The sequence below is a fragment of the Rhinatrema bivittatum genome, chromosome 1 (assembly GCF_901001135.1).
Source record: "Rhinatrema bivittatum chromosome 1, aRhiBiv1.1, whole genome shotgun sequence".
NCBI lineage: Eukaryota > Metazoa > Chordata > Amphibia > Gymnophiona > Rhinatrematidae > Rhinatrema > Rhinatrema bivittatum.
In genome coordinates this window covers 52,283,944-52,306,134 of record NC_042615.1, presented here as the reverse complement: position 1 = coordinate 52,306,134, position 22,191 = coordinate 52,283,944, and positions in this window count along the sequence as shown.

Here is a 22,191-nt window from a genome sequence, read left to right as displayed (position 1 = left end):
CTAAGCAGAAAGAGGTGGGCCTGGGGGGCCCGGGGTGAGTTCTGGGCAGGGCGAGGGTGGGGAGCCTGGGGTAGGCTCTGGGCAGGGCGAGGATGGGCTGGGAGAGTGCCAAAAGGCACTGTATAGGTGAAGCACATGCTGGCAGCCGGCCAGCCCACGCAAGTTCTATGTAAGGCTTTTTGCAATGTTCTGTTTCACTGTAAACCGAGATGATATGTAATTCTCCACATGAATGTCAATATATAAAAGTTCTAAATAAATAAATAAATAAGTTACTGATGCTCCGGAGAGCAGGTAAGTAAGGAAACAAAAAAAAAAAAAAAAAGAAAGTTAGATAAAGGGATTCTAGGGTCAGGGCGGAGAGGGAAAAAAGGAGCAGATTGGTTAGGAAGTTTCCTCCCAGTCTGCTCCTTTATTGGCACGGACCAGGAGGGATCTGGGGAAAAAGCCTTATCGCGTCGCCGTACACTTCGTGGAAAACGTATCCCCCTTCTAAATGCGAGTCGGTACTTGCCCGCACATGCACGCACCAATATAAAATCGGGCGCGCACGTGCGCACAGGTATCATATTTTTATAGCATGCGCGTGTCGACACGCGCATCTTATAAAATCGGCACGTCCATGTGCATGCGCCAAGAACCACAAGCACATGGACACCCGTGCACGGGTTTAAAAATTCCCTTCTGGGGTAGATATAATCCATCACATTAACAATACATTCATTCTAGAATCATTTTCAAAAAGATTTTACATGTGTAAAAATATAATTGTAGCAATTTTCAAAAGCCATTTACCTGCGGAAATCCTATGGACAATTCGAAGACATACATTGCAGCAATTTTCAAAAGCCGACTTACACAGGTAAAGTGCATTTACATATGTAAAAACCAATTTTAAGCATTGTAAATGCTTTTTAAAATCAGGCCTTAAGATTATAGGCTCTTTAGGGAAGGGTTGTATTGTACACCACCTTCTATAGATCATTGATTTGAAAAATGTGGTTATAAACCAAAAAATTAAATCACATTTAGCACACCCATATTTCTAACCATTGTACATCACTGCATGCATATATCGGTAGCAGTAAAAAATTAAGACCTACATAAGAACATGCCATACTGAATCAGACCAAGGGTCCATCAAGCCCAGCATCCTGTCTCCAACAGTGGCCAATCCAGGGCATAAGAACCTGGCAAGTACCCAAAAACTAAGCCTATCCCCTTGTTATTGATGCTAGTAGTACTAGTAGCAGTGGCTATTTTCTAAGTCAACTTAATTAATAGCAGGTAATGGACTTCTCCTCCAAGAATTTATCCAATCCTTTTTTAAACCCAGCCACACTAACTGCACTAACCACATCCCCTAGCAACACATTCCAGAGCTTAATTGTGCATTAAGTGAAAAAGAACTTTCTTTGATTAGTTTTAAATGTGCCACATGCTAACTTCATAGAGTTCCGCCTAGTCTTTCTGTTATCTGAAAGAGTAAATAACCGATTCACATTTACCCGTTCTAGACCTCTCATGATCTTAAAGACCTCTATCATATCCCCCCTCAGCCATCTCTTCTCCAAGCTGAACAGCCCTAACCTCTTCAGTCTTTCCTCATAGGGGAGCTGTTCCATCCCCTTTATCATTTTGGTCACCCTTCTCTGTACCTTCTGCATCGCAACTATATCTTTTTTGAGATGTGGTGACCAGAATTGTACACAGTATTCAAGGTGCGGTCTCACCATGGAGCAATACAGAGGCATTATGACATTTTCCATTTTATTCACCATTCCCTTTCTAATAATTCCCAACACTGAACTGAAGATTTCAATGTGTTATCCACTATGTCACCTAGATCTCTTTCTTGGGTCAGGAAGTATTTCTTCACGGAGAGGGTGGTGGATGCCTGGAATGCCCTTCCGGAGGAAGTGGTGAAGACCAGAACTGTGAGGGACTTCAAAGGGGCGTGGGATAAACACTGTGGATCCATAAAGTCAAGAGACCGCCAATGTAGAGTGGGTGGCTCACCAGAACGATGGCTACTGCCCGGAAACAATACCCTTATTAAATAAACATACAGATGCTTACTGTGACTCCAACATCGCTCTAAGCTTCAACGGCAAGAGGAAATGTGGAAAAAAGGATTTGCTATCACAAAGAGGGGAGTAGCTGGCTTGTTACGGCGGTTACTACCCCAAACCAAATAAGCCTAATACTTCACTTTCCAAGCATATACAGCATAGTTCTCTGCTTCAACGGCAGGGGAGAAGAAAAGAGGGTTCGCACTCACAAAGCGGGGAGTAGCTGGCTTATTACGGCGGTTACTACCCCAAACCAAATGTGCCTGATACTTCGCTTTCGATGCATATCCAGCATGGCTCTCTGCTTCATGGCATGGGAGAGGCTGATACATCAAGCATTTCCAGCATAGCTCTCTGCTTCAACAGCAGGGGAATAAGAAAAGCTGAGGCTTCACGCATATCCAGAATAGCTTCAACTGCAGGGGAGAAGAAAAAAAAAATAAAAAAAAAAAAGGATTCGCACTCACAAAGCAGGGAGTAGCTGGCTTGTTACGGCGGTTACTACCCTAAACCAAAAGGGCCTGATACTTTACTTTCAATGCATAACCAGCATGGCTCTCCGCTTCAACGGCAGGAGAGAAGAAAAACAACCAATAGGGGCTGTATGACATAGTCTGGGTAAAGGGAATAAACATGGGTGTAGCTTGCTTATTGCAGCAGTTACTACCCCTACTATCCCTAACTAATCAAGCTAGGTATTTCACTTGGATGCAGCTCCATCACTGCTCTCTACATTAATGGTGGGGGTGGAAGGGAAATAGAACCAAGAGTTAAGAGAAAATGATAAGTATGAGAGAAAAAAATGTGTGAAGCTTGCTGGGCAGACTAGATGGGCCATTTGGTCTTCTTCTGCCGTCATTTCTATGTTTCTATGTTAACTCAGGTACTCAAGACCAGTCGCTCCAACATACACACCACTTCACTCCCCCTCCATGTACAAATTTGACACAACAACTGTATGGCATAATAATTACAGGCCGCAGTTTATTAAACTAACCCGAGCCATTTTAACATCAATCCAAAATTAACCCCCCCCCCCCCCCCAACATCCCCTCTGCCGCATGCCGTTCTATGCTTAACACCGCGTCCGATGATTAAGCTGCCATGTAGCCCCCCCCCCAGTCGCTTACCCCGCCACGTTTCCGACGAGAGTAAGCTTTCGGCCTGAGCATCGGCCCCCCCCTTGCTCTTTAGGCCTTCCCGTGTAGCAGCCCCAAGCTACACGAGCATTTCCCCCCCCCCGCCGCCACCTTGTTCTTCACCTTTTCAAACAATACAATACAAACTATGGCTCGGGTTTCCGCCTACTGCGACAACCACCAATGATGCACAAGAAGAACCCCAATCCCGCTCTCGGGGAGGGAGGGAGGGAAGCAAAATCCACCGCTCGCTCCCGCTGCCGGATTTACAACTGCCGAATCCCGCTGGCTTCCTTCTATTTCTTTTCTGTCTCTGCCCAATGACAGCGCAGCATTTTGAATCGCTGCGCTGCCATTGGCCCCCCCCCCGCTTTCCCGCCGATCCGCCTCCCCTTCCTGTCCCCCCCCCCCCTCCCCTGGCTTGTTGCCTTCGCGACCGCTCGATCCCTGGTTAAATTCGGCGTCCCGAGACAAGCCCGGTTCGCCTCCACTAACTCAGGTACTCAAGACCAGTCGCTCCAACATACACACCACTTCACTCCCCCTCCATGTACAAATTTGACACAACAACTGTATGGCATAATAATTACAGGCCGCAGTTTATTAAACTAACCCGAGCCATTTTAACATCAATCCAAAATTAACCCCCCCCCCCCCCAACATCCCCTCTGCCGCATGCCGTTCTATGCTTAACACCGCGTCCGATGATTAAGCTGCCATGTAGCCCCCCCCCCCAGTCGCTTACCCCGCCACGTTTCCGACGAGAGTAAGCTTTCGGCCTGAGCATCGGCCCCCCCCCTTGCTCTTTAGGCCTTCCCGTGTAGCAGCCCCAAGCTACACGAGCATTTCCCCCCCCCCGCCGCCACCTTGTTCTTCACCTTTTCAAACAATACAATACAAACTATGGCTCGGGTTTCCGCCACAAACAAGGGAAACTATTTGCCCTTGTTCCCCCACTGCGGCCCATTAACAAAATTGCTGACGTATACCTTCTTCCAAGGCATTATTAAACAAGTCGATGCCCACGTCGGACAAGTGAACCCCATCCCCCAGGAAGTAACCCCCCAAAATCTCCCAGGACCATTGGTGACGGATCCAAAAACCCCCTTCCCTCTCCACCCATTTGCCAACTTGCCTATTCAACTTTTTTACTCCCCTTCGCCAGATGGGCTCCGTCTGGTGTTTAGGCCGAATAATGACGTCCGACCATCCCAATTTGGTGTGTGGCAGGAGATTCATTAAAAATGCCAGATCCTTGCGCATCAACGTAAGTAACTCCCTGCACTTAAGCTTCCCGATGTCATTGCCCCCCAAATGAATGACCACCACAGTGGGAACTCCCCAGACCAGTAAATTGCCTTGCAAGAAGCTGCATAACTCCCCCCAACGCATTCCCCCTTTCCCAAACCAGCGCACGATGCAGTCTCCTCGATCCAAGTTCAAATTCTCGCCATACGGCCGCTTGAGCGCTCGTCGCTGAGCGCGATGAATAAAAGAATGGCCCACAATCCAAGCACATCCTCTTGCAGGCACCACCCCGACCAAATCTGTAAAACACAAACACCTCCATTAACAGCAACCAGGATGCAGTAGTCGTATTCTGTTCGTATGTTTCTTTTTTTTTTTTTTTTTTATTTTATATCTGCCCCTGACGTACCCCTACCCTTACTTGCGAACATAACCCCGAAACGCTTCGGACTTCCATCGTCCAACCGCCCGAACTCTGTCCGCCGACCAGCCCATCTCGGCCGCCGTAGTGGCCGCACCGATCCGAAAAGAATGAGAAGTATATCTCCGTACGTCCCACCCCAGGTGGACCACCACCCTCCGCAACACCGTCACGAACTGATAGCGGGTTAGCGGGGAGCCATCCACATGCACTAAGAAATGCCCTCCCGTGTCCGGCCGCGTAGCTACGTACGCCAAGGCAGTCCTAACCGGACAAACAAGCCCATTATTCGCCCGTACCAGCGAAATCCACGCACCCTTCCCTTTCTGGTCCGTCTTAGATTTTCTGATACGGATCGATACTCCCCGCTCAAATATCAGCACATCGTCTACCAAGAGCCCCTCCTGTCCCTTGTCACGGTTAGATTTCGCCACCAACTCCCCTATTCTACACGCACCAAAGAACGCCCAAGCGAAAGCCAAACGAAACAAACCTAATTCGAAATCTGAACTACAAACCTGTACCAAACCCTCAGCCAGCCCCACCAATTCGAAGAAACGAATTGGCCGCCTGGCGTCCTGCCCCCTCCCCTCCCCCCTGCTCCAACCCTCCAATAGCTTCCGGATCCGAAAGCTGCCAAGCGGATAACCCTGACCCTCCAACTTTTGAAAAAAGACGAAGCCCGCCAGCTGGCCCCGGACCGATGCCACCGAGTAACCCGCCTGCTTCGCCCACAAGATGAACTGCACCACCGCGCCCTCGCTTACCGCCCCCCCCACCCCATCCCAACTGAAACAGAAAACGAGCCACGTATCCTCTGCCTGCGATGTAATGTCTCCAGGTAGCCGGCGCCACAGATCGTCTGATCAAGTCCCATTGCTCTGCACGCCAAGGTTCCACAGTCGAGCCGGGACACGCTCTCCCTGCAACCTCGCTTGGGGCGCCTCCGCACGAAAGGCCTCCCACTTAAAACGAGAGAGAGCATCCGCAATAAGGTTCAACTGTCCCGGAACATGTCTGGCCCTAACCGACACGTTCAACTGCAAACACAACAGCACCATCTCCCGCAATAGCACGGACACACTAGGACATTTGGCAGCAAGTTTATTCACCACTTGTACCACCCCCAGATTATCGCACCACCAAACCACCCGCTTATTCGCTAACTCCGCTCCCCAAATGGTCAACGCTACAATGATCGGGAACAACTCCAAGAAAGTGACGTTCTTGACCAAACCCTCCTCCACCCATTGCTCCGGCCACCGCTCAGCACACCAACGGCCCCGAAAATACAACCCCAAGCCCGTGGACCCCGCCGCATCAGAATACAATTCCAGGTCCCCATTAGACACTTCCCCTTCCTGCATTATGCGAACCCCATTAAAGGACTCCAAAAATTGTTCCCAAATCAGCAACTCATCCCGGATTGCCTTGGTGATTCTGATGAAGTGATGACCCGCCCGAACCCCTGCCGTCCTGGCAGACAACCGCCGGATGAAGGCCCTACCCATCGGAATGACCCTGCACGCGAAATTAAGCGAACCTATGAGGGCCTGCAGCTGCTTGAGGGTAACTTTCACTGCTCTGCCTACCCTGGCAACCAAGTCCAGCAGCTGATCTATTTTTTCCCTAGGCAAACGGCAGACCATCGCAACCGAGTCCAATTCGATGCCTAAGAAAGTCAAAGTAGTGGCCGGCCCCTCCGTTTTATCCGGAGCAATGGGTACCCCGAAACGCTGGGCCGTATCCAGAAAACCCTGCAACTGACGCTGACATAACGACCCGTCCCCGGGCCCCACAAAAAGAAAATCATCCAAATAATGTAAGGAATCCCTGCATCCGTTGTGCACAATCGTGGCCCAGTGGATAAAAGTACTGAAAGCCTCAAACAAGGCACACGAAACCGCACACCCCATAGGCAGACAGCGATCAACAAAATAGTAACCTTCGAAATAGAAACCCAACAGCGGAAAGCACTTCGGATGGATCGGCAACAACCGAAATGCCGACTCAATATCCGCTTTCGCCAATAGAGCCCCCGGACCCGCCCTGCGCACTAGGGCCACAGCCTCGTCAAAGGAAGCATATGCAACAGCACACGCCTCCCTGGGGATGAAGTCATTCACCGAAGATCCCTCGGGGTAAGACAAATTAAGAATCAGCCTGAATTTTCCCGGGACCTTTTTTGGTATTACCGCCAGCGGCGACAGGTGCATCGCCTCGTACGGTTTACCCGCAAAAGGCCCGGCTATCCTACCCAGTTCCAGTTCCTCAGACAATTTGGCCCTAGCCACTTCGGCCATCCTATAGACGGACCTAGCATTCCTAACCCTCCCCCCGTATCCCGGACCAACATAAGGGAGAACAAAACCATAACAGAACCCGCTGCGTAGCAGCAACGCCATCTTTCTATCAGGGTAACCATGCAAGCCTTCGATCAGGGAGTCTAACAATACTGGGGAATCCGCTTTAACCTGTAACGACCTATGACTTAGCTCCTTTGGAACCCAAAGTGCTTTGTCCCTGCTGACACCGGAGGGCAGAGTGTGCTCCGCCACATGTGGCACATGCGTGCCTAAATTTACATTCCGGGAACAAGCAGGTAAGCTTGTTAAATCGCCAGCAAATGTCTTTACCCCCCGCAAGGCCCTTGCCGCCCGACTCACCTTTACCCGAAGGTCCGGCCCGAAAGGAATGACCCCGGAAACCACCTGTCCCCTCGGTACCCGCCGGCATTTGAGCACCCCCGGCTCGCGCCCCGCTCCTACTTGTCCCAGCCCCCTTGTTCGTCATCTGTGTCAACCACAGATGTATATCCTGAGTTCCCCACGACACGAATTTATTCCCCGCCATCTTATCACGGAACTTCTCGTCGTAGTTGAGCCAAGCCCAACCATCGTAGTCCTTAAAGGCCCCCAAAATGCTATCCGCATATGATAATAACGCTCCATACTGTGAAGGGTCAAAGTGACTGACTACACTGGCCAACCTTAAGAACCCACGCACCCAATTCACTATATTCTTTGCAATCCTCGGCCCCGCCCTGTCCTTCTTACTGCGCTTCTTGGCTTTTTTGGCCGTCCTCCTGCTGCCCCTCCTCCCTTCCAATAACTTAAAAATATCCACAAACTTACGGTTCTTAATCCGTTTCACTAAACGCGTAGGCACTTCCTCCCATAACTCTGTAAGGGAGGCTAACGCCGGATGACCCACCCCCCCAGATGGCCCTTCGTCCACCGCCACCCCTTTGCCCCCTTCCTCCTCGCCTGAAGAGCTGGAAGAGGAGGAAGAACCCGAACCAAAGGCCGCCCGGGCCCTCTTCCCCTTACCCTTACTCCCCATGCCCTCTGTGACATTAGTACTCTTACCTGAGCCAAGCTCCTCGCATCCGACAGCACCGTCCCTTGACCTGGCGACCACGCTGCTTGCACCGTCCGACCGGACTCCTGCTCCATCCGGCCTCCAACTCCCTTCCGAAGACCGGGCACACACTGCCTCCTGCTCGCGCCACGCCTCGCGACTCGATGGACCAGGGATCTCGTCATCCACTCCTTCCGCCGGGTCGCTCCTGCCCCCGCTACCCCCAAGTCCCCTAACCGGGGCCCGACCGACTGGCCTACTCCCCGCTGTAGCGGCACCCGCCTGCCCCACATGCTTGCACGGACCTGCAGCAGGCAAGCCCACCGGGGCCGTGCCCCGCGGAAATACTGGAACCCCCTGCGGGGGGACAACAGCCGCCTGCCAACCCCCAATGCCCGAACTCTCCCGGACGGATGACTCCGCCGCCACCGGGACAAACCCGTAGCCGGCCCTGGCCATGTGTCCCAACAGATCTGCTAACAAAGCCGCCGTAGTAGGTTGGGGCGGCTCAGGAGGCGGAGGCCTAACCCTTCTCGGCGCCTTGGACGAGGCGCCAGCCGAACCCCTGCCGCGAGGAACCACCGGTCCCCGGATGCGGGGCGCCCCCGCTGCACCAGCCGTAGGACCCTCCTGGAACTGTCGCCCACCCCTAGCTCCGGGACGCATCAAGGAGAGGGGGGAGCTGGAGAAACGCCGCCCGAGCCCGAAAGAATCCTCCTTGCGGCGAAACAACCCCCTGCCCCTAATTCTCGGGGGGGCACACGAACGTGGGCCCTCCGGGGCGAGGTCGACCGGGCTACAGGGCCGCGCCGGACCACACACGGAACCGGGGGCAACGCCAAGGGAAGGCCTTCCCGGCTCCCATGCCGCCGGCGGGGTAGTAACGGCTAGAGACGGGATTAAGGGAAAATCCGGCTGCGCGATCGTACCGGCAGCCGCAATGGGCAGGGTCGGGTGCACGGGCGCCAAACCAGCCGGGCAAGGCATCGGCAACTCGACGGCCTCAGGCCCGCTCTCCCCCGAATCCGACCCGTAGGGGATAAGCGGCATATGGACCACGGGAAGGGGAACGGCCGACCCGGGGGCGCCCAGGCGCTCACCCGACCCACGTCCCCTCACCGGGCTCGCGGGCTCAGGGCCCACCGTGCCTTGGCCCCGACCCGACCTCCCCGCCCTCGGCGCCGCGCGGGCTTTCCCACCGGCTGGAGGCTTACCCTCCGCTCCGGACCTCGTTCTCCGCATCTCACGTCTCCGTATGTCCTCTCACACGGCCCGGAAACACCGCGAAAATGCAGTTGTAAATTCGGCTAGCGCTGCAAGCAAAATCCACCGCTCGCTCCCGCTGCCGGATTTACAACTGCCGAATCCCGCTGGCTTCCTTCTATTTCTTTTCTGTCTCTGCCCAATGACAGCGCAGCATTTTGAATCGCTGCGCTGCCATTGGCCCCCCCCCCGCTTTCCCGCCGATCCGCCTCCCCTTCCTGTACCCCCCCCTCCCCTGGCTTGTTGCCTTCGCGACCGCTCGATCCCTGGTTAAATTCGGCGTCCCGAGACAAGCCCGGTTCGCCTCCACTTCTATAGCTCCTAATATGGAACCTAACATTTTGTAACTATAGCATGGGTTATTTTTCCCTATATGCATCACTTTGCACTTATCCACATTAAATTTAATCTGCCATTTGGATGCCCAATTTTCCAGTCTCACAAGGTCTTCCTGCAATTTATCACAATTCGTTTGTGATTTAACTACTCTGAATAATTTTGTATCATCTGCAAATTTGATTACCTCACTTGTCATATTCCTTTCCAGATCATTTATAAATATATTGAAAAGCACAGGTCCCAGTACAGATCCCTGAGGATCACTCCGCTGTTTATCCTTTTCCACTGAGAAAATTGACCATTTAATCCTGCTCTCTGACTTCACTATAAAATGAAAACAAGTGAAACAAATTAACAAATAATGTGGGAGTATTAAAACTAAAGAAACTAATTGTCATACCCCAGAAATGAATAAACAAATGGAAACAAAGTTTTTTCCCTCTGCACAGCCCTAATTGACAGCCCATCTGATCATGCACATATTATGCATCCATGGAACTATGGATGCTCAGGAATGCAAGCTTATTGAAAGATACATACAGTAAAGACATGCTGAACACTACAAGCAGAAATCACTCATATTGAGCACATATAGCACTGGGTAGCGCTACCATTCACAGACATTTTTCAATCAAAGAAACTAATCTGCATATATTTATATAACTCACATGTCTCTACCATACAACAAACTAGAGAACAGCAGATGATAGAAGGAATGGCCAAGTTTCTTGGGTCATTCCATGGTGGCAGAGCACAATGTAATTGTTATCCTTAGGATGAAGTTTTGCTAGAAGACGTGAAAGAAAATGAGTTCTTGTGTGTAATATAAGGGATGTAAAATGAATGTTGTCAGTGATGTTGTGTCCTTCATACTGTCCAAAAGAATGAGGATCATGCATATTGTAATAATGGCACAGAGGCCAATGCATCTGTTAGGCTAATAGATTTATTGAGGCATAAGCTTTCAAGGACAAGAGTCCACTTCATCAGGGAAGAAGGGCAAAAGAGAAGTTGATTGCCATGACCATGTTTCAGCATAGACAGAGTCCTTTTCAAGGGGAATGACTGAGGACAAAAGTAAAAAAATGAAGGTGGATCTTCAAGTAGATTTTGAGAGAAGAAAAATGTAAATATAAATACAAATATTCAATTAGTGAACAAATGAGTGATGATGGTAATGTTTTATATATGCTGAGTCTAATTATATTTTAAATCTATTTTATCCACAGATCAAATGCCAGTCCATATAAAAGTCATCAATAATACAGTGCAACAATAAAGTTGTCAATGCTGAAAAAACAATAAAAAGCATACAAAAATAAAAAGGAAAAAGACAGCATCACTCTTTTAAAGGACAAAGCTAATTACAATAAAAATTGTTGGCAATTTCTGTATATGAAAAAAGTGAACAAAGACAATATGGATAAATATTTGGTCTACAGTTAATTATTTTATGTGAGTATTAAGGAAAGCAGGACTTGTAATAAAGCACCGAAAACCTGGGTGAAAATATTTGAGCAGCAATGTTATAATTGAAAATCAATACGGCAATGTAAAGAAAATAAAAAATTGATTCTGTTTAAAGCATTAAAAGAAAATGAATCTGATAGCTTCTGAAATTCAGGAAAACAGTAAAAACATAAAAACTCAATGGCGCAGTGTCAGCACCATATAGAGCCAACACATGTGCAAAGTGAATGTCGTGATCTTAAATATCTTTTGACAAAAGAAAACACCTTGATTCAAAAGAAACAGCGTAGGTTTAAACAGAAGGAAGTAATGTTCACAAGGATTTAGGTGCATAAAAGTATATATTATAGCAATTTTCAAAAGCCCATTTACACGCTTAAAGTTCACCTAAGTGCGTAAAGCCTATTGACAATTGAATAGCATATATTGTGGCAATTTTCAAAAGCCCAATTATGTGTGTAAACCCAGGTTTTAAATGCATAAATCCTTTTGAAAGGTACCTCCACTATGAACTCTTATAGACTCACTGCATAGGGTAGAAGGAAACCTCACGTGACACCTTGTACCCAGGGGCTACTCTGTAGGAGACAAACATGCAGACTGCTGTTTGGTAACTTGGTACATCTAGCCGAATGGATAATGGGGGAAAGGAGAATGATGAATCATGTTACATGTCACCAAGAGCTCTAGCAACAGCACAGCATCAAATGTGTTAATAAATCATAGTGTCAAAGAGCGGGAGCATAACCAGGGCTGGTGCATATTACAATTCCAAAATCTGTGTAAATTTGAAGAAGTTGATGAGACAAGCCTTCATCAATTTATTATGATGAAAATAAATTGAGCTTAACAATGTCGGCAAGGGTTTACTGTGAAGAACTTTTGCTGAAAGTAGTCCTGGAGGCAGCCAAAGAAATGGATTGGTGACCTGCCAGTGAATCCAGCCAGGAAAAATGTAAATCAAGCTGAACTGCAAAAAAAAGTGTAAAACAACCATAGCAAAAGTATTTAAGGAAATCAAATGGTATTGACAGGAGGACAGGGTATAATCAATGCAGAGAATGTTCCCAAAAATGGCAAAATGCATGTGCTGTAACCTGAAACTTCTCATTTGAGCAAGTATGGCTTTCAAAAAAAGCAGCAAAACGAATTTGTGTGAAAGGTTAATCAAAGCTGCAGCTAAAAAACACATACCAAGATGTATTGCAATCGTTGTTGATGAATTTGTCAATAGGGATGTGAATCGTGTCCTCGATCGTCTTAACGATCGATTTCGGCTGGGAGGGGGAGGGAATCGTATTGTTGCCGTTTGGGGGGGTAAAATATCGTGAAAAATCGTTAAAAATCGTTAAAAATCGAAAAATCGAAAAACCGGCACATTAAAACCCCCTAAAACCCACCCCCGACCCTTTAAATTAAATCCCCCACCCCAATAACTTAAATAACCTGCGGGTCCAGCGGCGGTCCGGAACGGCAGCGGTCCGGAACGGGCTCCTGCTCCTGAATCTTGTCGTCTTCAGCCGGCGCCATTTTCCAAAATGGCGCCGAAAAATGGCGGCGGCCATAGACGAAAAAGATTGGACGGCAGGAGGTCCTTCCGGACCCCCGCTGGACTTTTGGCAAGTCTCGTGGGGGTCAGGAGGCCCCCCACAAGCTGGCCAAAAGTTCCTGGAGGTCCAGCGGGGGTCAGGGAGCGATTTCCCGCCGCGAATCGTTTTCGTACGGAAAATGGCGCCGGCAGGAGATCGACTGCAGGAGGTCGTTCAGCGAGGCGCCGGAACCCTCGCTGAACGACCTCCTGCAGTCGATCTCCTGCCGGCGCCATTTTCCGTACGGAAAATGGCGCCGGCCATACGCGTATGGCCGGCACCATTTTCCGTACGAAAACGATTCGCGGCGGGAAATCGCTCCCTGACCCCCGCTGGACCTCCAGGAACTTTTGGCCAGCTTGTGGGGGGCCTCCTGACCCCCACGAGACTTGCCAAAAGTCCAGCGGGGGTCCGGAAGGACCTCCTGCCGTCCAATCTTTTTCGTCTATGGCCGCCGCCATTTTTCGGCGCCATTTTGGAAAATGGCGCCGGCTGAAGACGACAAGATTCAGGAGCAGGAGCCCGTTCCGGACCGCTGCCGTTCCGGACCGCCGCTGGACCCGCAGTTTATTTATTTATTTTTTTTTGACTTAAGTTATTGGGGGGGGGGTTCGGGAGGGTGGGGGATTTAATTTAAAGGGTCGGGGGTGGGTTTTAGGGGGTTTTAGTGTGCCGGCTCACGATTCTAACGATTTATAACGATAAATCGTTAGAATCTGTATTGTATTGTGTTCCATAACGGTTTAAGACGATATTAAAATTATCGGACGATAATTTTAATCGTCCTAAAACGATTCACATCCCTATTTGTCAATGCTGGTACTGCTTGAAAGCTGAATAGTGGCAAAACTGTAGATAACCGGAGCAACCATGACTACATTCAGCTCAAGAAATATACACCAGTCATGAATTCAATGGTAATTAAGAGCTGCAGCCATATAGGAATACCTATGTTCTGCCCATAAGGATCAGGAAAACTCTTGGTGCTATCCCCACCACCACCTACCACAAGATCTGCCCCAGCCAAGCTAGACCTTGTAAGTTACATGTCCTGCATCAGGTATAGTCTTCCAGAGGGCTATCAGCCCTCCATGCCTGGGACATGCTACCAGGAGCAACTGGCCTACCACCACACTGGAGCCTCTCACCTGGTAACAGATGCTCCAAACCACGCCATAAGTGCCTTCTGTAGTTAATGCTGCTTGATATAGGCCCTTTTCATCTTTCTCTTCCCCAACCAGGCTTGTTACCCTGTCTCCAACTGTGACAAACAGCTTTTGAAAGTATTGATACAATACATTTGAACTTCTTAACAACTGTTAAACAGGTTGGAAGGGTGGGCCAAAACAGACCTGGCAAGCTCAGGTGTGAGAGGCAAGATAACGAGGCCAAATCCATTTTTGCCTCTTTATTCTGCTTCTGCACCCTCTGCCCGTCGGATCCAACAGACCAATAACTAGCCCTGTAAGGAAGGAGAGAGACCTGAGCAGAGATGGAAGGAGCCGTCCTCTGGCCCAATGCTCTGTGTGAGCAACTCCCCCCTTGCTCCTACTCCCCCCTCCCCCCTCTTGGAGGCTTGCGCTGTGGACGAGAAGAAGGCCGTGTACCACAAAGCGCCCTACACAGCCACCCATGGGCTGGTCACGCACCATAACTGTGGCACTCCAGGAAAGGTGGACGCAAGGAATCTGGGAACTGGTTGTAGAGGCGAAGACAAGGACATCAGGACCAGGACATCAGGAACATGGAACATCTGGAAATGCGCAGGAGGCAAGATGGCTGCCAGGGCCTTGCAGCCTTATTCCCACTCAGGAAGAGAAGTAAGGCCCTGAGGTCCACCCTCGCCGGCTGGCTCTTTCATGTAGGTGTCACACTTAAGCTGGGTCTGTATGGTGGCCCCAGTTACTTGCGGCACTGTAGGGATAGCCCAGGAGATATAAATCTGTAAACGGGTAAAACAAAACGGGAAAGTAAGTGTGATCAAAGGGCAAGGTTTAATTTTAGCAAATAAAGTGGCAAAATAAGAGGATGAAATATGAATTCTGCAGGACAGGATAAAGCTGGAAGATGTAGCAAAAAGATAATATAGCTAAGAAAAGGGGCCGCTGCAGGATGTCTACATGACTGTGTATTACTGCTTTTGTCGGTGATTTGATGGACACGGTGCAGCTGTTTTTTTGAATGTTATGCTCATTATGAATTATGTATTTTATATTGCATGCTTTTTTTTATCATGTATCTGTGTTCTGCTTTGTTCTGGTTGTACCAGTAAAATATTGAATACAAAAAGAAAGAGGATTTAAAAAATCCTTATGCAAAACTATTATTTATTGTGAAAAATGTATAGAACATATCAGAGATACTGACAAGTTCAGTGCAGTGTTCCCTCTAAGCCTTACATGTGTGCCGTTGACCTTGGGTTAGATCCTTCCCATGTTTGACCACTTACATTTTCAAAACTTGTGGGTCAAGAGCAGTTGCCAGAAAGCACCAGCCTGCAAGTTTTAAAAATTCTTCTGGAGTCAGCAAAGGGCAGCCAACAGAGCAGCTAGCGAAGAGAAGAGAAAATACAAGCGACTGGAGAAGCTCATCCCCCCAGTTGCCGAAGACAGAAGGTTATCTGGATATCTGGCAAAGCCGATTCCACCATCTTCCAATGATGGAAGGAATACATCTGGGGAAGCTGGCAGAGACTATCACTCCAGCTGATCAAGAAATGGAGAAAGCTCACGGCAGTTGGTAGAGTTTATGTTGCTAGCAGCCAAAAAGGTCCAGAGACCAGGCCTGGTCATAGTTTGGGAGCACTGAAATACGAAAGGAACTTTTTCTGATATTTTGGAAAAATTTGTATTTCACGTTAGTGTGCACTAACAGGAGTTAATGCACACTAACATGTAGTTAGTATGTACTAAGTCCCTTTAGTGCGCACTAACTAAGTTACAGGCTTAGTGTGCACTAATGGGGCTTACTGCGCACTAACTTCATATTAGTGCGCATTAACTCCTGTTAGTGCGCACTACCTAGTTTTCTAATTTTGGAGTTAGTGTACCTTAATAGGACTTAGGGCGCACTAACTGGTTGTTAGTGTGCACTAACAAAAACGTTACCAATAAGTTCCAAAATGTGTCAATTGGGGGGCAGTTCGTTAGCTAGAGGTATGGTTCTGCATTCCCATTGGCTGCCTCCTTACTGTCTCTTGAGAAGGAAACAGCCAATGGGAATGCAGAACCATACCTCTAGCTAACAAACTACCCCCCAATTGACACTATTTAACTTATTGGTAACATTTTTTGCCAGTGCACACTAACTTTAGTTAGTGTGCGCTAACAACCAGATAGTGCACCCTAAGTCCTATTAGGGCGAACTAACTCTGGAATTAGAAAACAAGGTAGTGCGCACTAATGGGATTTAATACTCACTAACTCTGAAATTAGAACAGTGGTTAGTGCACACTAATGGGGCATAATGTGCACTAACATCTAGTTACTGTGCACTAAATTCCCGTTAGTGAATGCTAACACGAAATTCGGGAAACACAAAAAATAAAAACCAGACCTCGGGAAAAACAAAATTTCCCATGGGGGACCCGAACCGAAGCTTAAACTGATAAAATAAAATGAAGCACATCCATAAGATTCGGGATGACCTAGGAAAATACTAGGTGAACTGGTGGATGAACTGGTGAAACTAGTCCTTGGCTGGTCACGCATCTGTTTTAAAATACAGGCAGTTGCGTTTCCTTAAGCCGACTTACACTGCTGGTATACACAAGCTTAAAATTAGGCACACACATCCACGCGCCTAGGCTATTTTATAACATGCATACGTGTACATGTGCATCTGCACGCCCATTTGAAAGTTACCATCACAGAATGGGAGAAAAGCTTTAGTAAATCAAGCCCTTAGATTGTAAGCCCTCTGGGGACACGGGAAATACTTACTTTACGTGAATGTAACTTGCCTTGAGCTACCACTCAATAAACAGGAGTTAAATATAAATACATTAAAATAATGACAGTTAAAGGCATGATCTTACATGCAGTATATCTTGATGAATTATATTTCCCCATGTTCATTCTCTGTAGCTTCTCGGGTTCATATGGGTATTTCCTCTTTACATATGTGGATCCAGAAAACTGTACAAATCTGCAGTCTGAGTATGGTAACGGTATAATTTCAAACATCTTCTGAAATACTTATTGGAGACTTCTGAGGTCTTCTGCATTGTGTAAATGTACAGGGAAATTTTCAAATAGCCCCTGTAGCATTAGAATCTGCGGAAAGTTTGTACCCACAGACTTTACCCTGAATTTTGAAAATGTACTTACACACATGTCTGCTCTGAAACTTCGAGGGTAGTCCTCTTACCTGAAATGGGCATACTTTCAAAAATCAACAGTATGCACATAAACTCTACTCATCCCACCCAGCATGCCTCTTGAAACCATGCCAAAAAATATGTGCAAAATCAGATTTTGTGCATGTAGGCTGCTGGTTGACAGACCAGCTGGGGTAGGCCTGGTCCTTAGCTGATTGGCGGAGGCCCAGGAGAAGCCTTAGAAATCCTAGGGAAGGTCCTAGGGAGGCTGCGGGAAAGTTTGAGGAAGCCTTGGGGAGGCCTCATGCAGGCCCCGGGGAGCCTTGGAGAGGCTCAGACTGGTGATGGAGGTTTACTTTTTTTTTTAACAATATGTATTAAAAAAATGAAATAAAAGAAAAACCAGCAAAACTGTGTTGTTTATTCTTTTGTTCCATTTTGAAAATGAAATGCAATAACAAATGCTGACATTTTCTATTTCATTTCAAACAAATACACATCTCTAGTACCTTTCTGCTACCCATTTCTCACTGTCTGCTTTGGGATTGCTCTTTTCTTAGCAGTTAGATTCCTTCTTGCTTAGCTCAAGGGCTCCTTCTCACCTGCTCACCTGCTTCCCTGTTGCCATGTTACTCAGGTTCTTCAACTTAGATTCTCTTTCTGTATTTCCCAGCTAAGACCTTTTTTCTATCTTTGCTCTAAAATCTATAAAATTATGAGTGGAGTAGAAGGTGTAAATAGGGAACAGTTACTTACCTTTTTCATTAACACTAAGTCTAGGGGATATTCCCTGAAGCTAACAGGTAGCACATTTAAAATAAATTAGAGAAAGTATTTTTTCACTCAGCGCACAATTATACTGAGGAATTTGTTGCCAGAGGATGTGGTGAAAGCATTTATCATAGCTGGGTTTAAAAAAGGTCTAGACAAGTTCCTGGAGGAAAAGAACATAAACCATTATTAGCCATGTAAACTTGGGGAAACTACCTTTTATTCCTGGATATGAGCAAGAAGAATAGGACCTATTGTTTGGGATTCTACTGGTTACTTGTGAAAATAAGAACATAAGAAATTAGAGATGTGCTTCGGGTAAAAATTTCATGTTGGGCTTCGTTTCGGGCCCCCCCCCCCCCCCCCATGGGAATTTCATTTTTTCAGCATTTTTTTTTTGGGGGGGAGCCCCGATTTTCAGGTTAGCGCTAACTCAAAAATGAATTTTTTCCAAACTTTTGGAAAAAATTCAATCGTTTTTCGGTTCTCCCGAACCATTCCAAATTAGGCAATTTCATTGACAAGTGTCCATCAAGCCCAGCATTCTGTTTCCAACAGTGGCCAATCCAGGCTACAAGTAACTAGCAAATACCTAAACACTAGGGATGTGAATCGTGTGCCCGATCGTTTTAACGATCGGGTTCGGCTGGGGGGGGGGGGGAAATCTGATCGTTAGAGATGTGAATTGAGATCAGTTCCGATTCCAATTCACATCACTAATTTTTCTTAGTGAGGCCCGCACCGATAAAAAAAAAACCCACCCGACCCTTTAAACCAACCCCCTTAGCCTGCCCCACCCTCCTGCCCCCCCCTAAAACCTTTTAAAATTACCTGGTGGTCTAGGGGGGCCACGGGGAGCGATCTTCCGTTCCCAGGCCATCAGCTGCGCTAAAAAAAAATGGCTCCGATGGCCCTTTGCCCTTACCATGTGACAGGGTATCCGTGCCATTGGCCGGCCCCTGTCACATGGTAGGAGCACTGGATGGCTGGCGCCATCTTTATGAGTGGCAGCCAATGGCCCGAGAGCAGGAGATTGCTCCCCGCGCCCCCCCCCCCGGACCACCAGGTAATTTTAAAAGGTTTTGGGGGGGGGGGTCGGGAGGGTGGGGGAGGCTAAGGGGGTCGGTTTAAAGGGTTGGGTGGGTTTTGTTTTTATCGGGCCATCGGCGCCATTTATATTAGTGGCAGCCAAAATGGCGCCGATGGCCCGAGAGCGGGAGATCGCGCCGAGACCCCTCCCCCACTGGACCATCAGGTAATTTAACATTTTGGGGGGTTTGGGAGGGTGGGGGAGAGTAAGGGATTGGTTTTAAAGGGTCGGGTGGGTTTAGGGGTTGTTTTGGTGTGCTGGTTTTCCCGCCCTCCCCCCCAAATAATTCCCGTGCCCGATTTAATGATTTTTGACGATAAATCGGGGGAATTTGTATTGTATCGCGCATTCTAACGATTTTTGACGATTTAAAAAATATCGGTGATTTTTTTAAATCGTCAAAAAAACGATTCACATCCCTACTAAACACTAAGTAGATCCCAATCTACTGATGCCAGTAATAAGCATAATAAGCAGTGGCAATTCCCTAAGTCAACTTGATTAATAGCAGTTAGTTAATGGACTTCTTCTCCAATAACTTATCCAAACCTTTTTTAAACCCAGCTACACTAACTGTACTAACCACATCCTCTGGCAAAAAATTCCAGAGCTTAATTGTGCATTGAGTGAAAAATACTTTTCTCCTATTAGTTTTAAATGTGCTACTTGCTAACTTCATGGAGTGCCCCCTAGTCCTTCTATTATCTGAAAGAGTAGATAATCGATTCACATTCACCCATTCTAGTCCTCTCATGATTTTAAAAACCTCTATCATATCCCCCTTCAGCTGTCTCTTCTCCCAGCTGTGACCTCGATTAGCCACCATCAGAGATCGGTTGTTGGGCTTGATGGGTCTTTGTCTGTCCTAGTATAGCATTTCTTACCTCTAATGTTCTCTACTACTTTTTTACCTATTTATTAGGTATAGAGAGCAATTTTCAGACCTCAGCTGAAGTTATCATGGTACATTTGCCCAGGTAACTTCACACATGCTATGCCACTAAATATGGACCTCTAGAATTCTAGCACAATACTTTCTCAGCACGTAAAGAAATGTCCCAGAGAGCCAACCAAGGCCATACTGTAGCCAGGTTTTGTTGAAATGGTCCTTAGCTGACTCAACACTTCAGAGAGAGGAGAAGTCTCATGGAACACTGCACATATTCATAATCCTTTCGAAGGAAGGCAATCTTCAGATCTGATCAGAATTATATTTCAGTTTGAAGTAACGAACTCAGGAGTCCCTTCTTCACTGCTGCTCCAGTGCTGTGGAGAAGGGGTGGACGATGGCATCTGTTTATTTGGATTGATATTCCACCTTTCAGCGGATTACATGCAGGTACTGTAGGTATATCCAGAGATTATGTGAGAAACCAACAGCCAGAATCTTGGCTGACGGAGAGGTAACAATACAAATGAGGTTGACTAGTCAGGGATGCCCGCTTTCTTTACTTCTGTCTGTGCTGCCTTTGGAGCCCTTAGCAATCAAATTAAGGCAGACCACTACTTTTCAAGGTGTTAAACTGGGAGAGAAAGCATATAAGATTAATCTATTTGCGGATGATATTCTGTTGCTGGTTACAGATTGAAGCTGAGAAGCCTGTTGCTGCAATATTGTCCATATTTCAGATAGCTTTGCTGGACTCATTACTAGCTAACAAAAACAGGAAATTCTTGCTATGAATTCTAGTCAGCCAGCATAGTATGGACGGACATCGTTACCCATTTCTTTGGGCTCCACAGGAATTAAAATATTTAGGGATCAAGATTCCCGTGGATGGGAAGAATATATGGTGGCAGTTTTGGGAACAATATATGAGCAAATGGAAAAATGGCAGCACTTGCAATTACCTATGTTGGGCTCTTTTTAAAATGGTATTTCTAAAGATGCTTTGTGTTACAAATGCTGCTATGCTGACTGAAGTGAGTGGATTTGCTACCTTTTCATAAGAATAAGTGCTTTTCTATAGAAAAAGAAAAAACCCAGAATAACTTTATCTAAATGATTTAGGACTAAAGAACTGGGAGGCATTATAATTTGCCGGATATTCGATTGTACAGTGCAGTGCATCAGTTGAGTATTGTGTGATTGGATAATATGTGGTAAAGGGCACCACCCTAACACAGACATCTAGGCGTAGATAAGACATTAAAAATCCATTTAGATGGATAACTGAAAAGTTATCCATCTAAATGGCTTAGCCACAATATTTGGCAACTCTTTATCTGGCTAGAATTTAGCTGGATTTGTCAAAGGCATTCCTGGGTGTGGCGGAAGGTGTTCTGGGGAGAAGTGGAGTTAGCTGGTCAACCTAGCTGGCTAACTCTGGCCGTGCTGTAGGCCTGGTCTAAATGTAGCCAGAGACACCTATCCAGCTAACTCTGCTCCTCCCCAGAACATCCACCACCCACCCCAGGAATGCCTCCTAAATACCCAGCTAAATAGGTGTATCCGGCTAACGTAACTAGCTGCTCAGCGGCTGAATATAGCTGAGCTGTCCCTTGAGGTTTTGATGAATGTCCCTTGCGTTGCTGACTCCGGTGTGTCCTCTGCTGTCTCCAGTCTGTCCCACACAGATGCTGATATACTGGGACCAGACGCTATTGTGACAGGATGTCACTATATTAACTCCAGGTAAGCTAGAGACTGGCTTTGATTATTGCCTCCCTATATTCCCAATGAGCATTTTCCTGCAATATTATGTAAAATTCACAACTAAGTAATATCGCACAAAAAATATTTATTGCATGATATCCCCCTGTGTTTTCACACAATACACGTAATCTTAGGAAACATTTCTTTATACAAAGAGGTAGTGGATGCAATGCACAGCCTCCCAGAGCAATGGAGACAAAATCAGTATCTAACTTCAAGAAAGCATGGGATAAACAATAAACATAGGGATCTCTGAGCAAGTGATGAAAATTGTAAAGCTAAATTCGTTGGGCAAACGGGCAGACTAGATAGGCCATACAGTCTTTTTCTTCTGTTACATTTCTGTTTCAATGAATTTCTTTTGACATGGAATTTCTGCTTTATTATTGATGTTTCTTATTGAATATAACAAAAACTTCAGGGCTAGATTTTAAAAGCCCTGCACGAGTAAATCC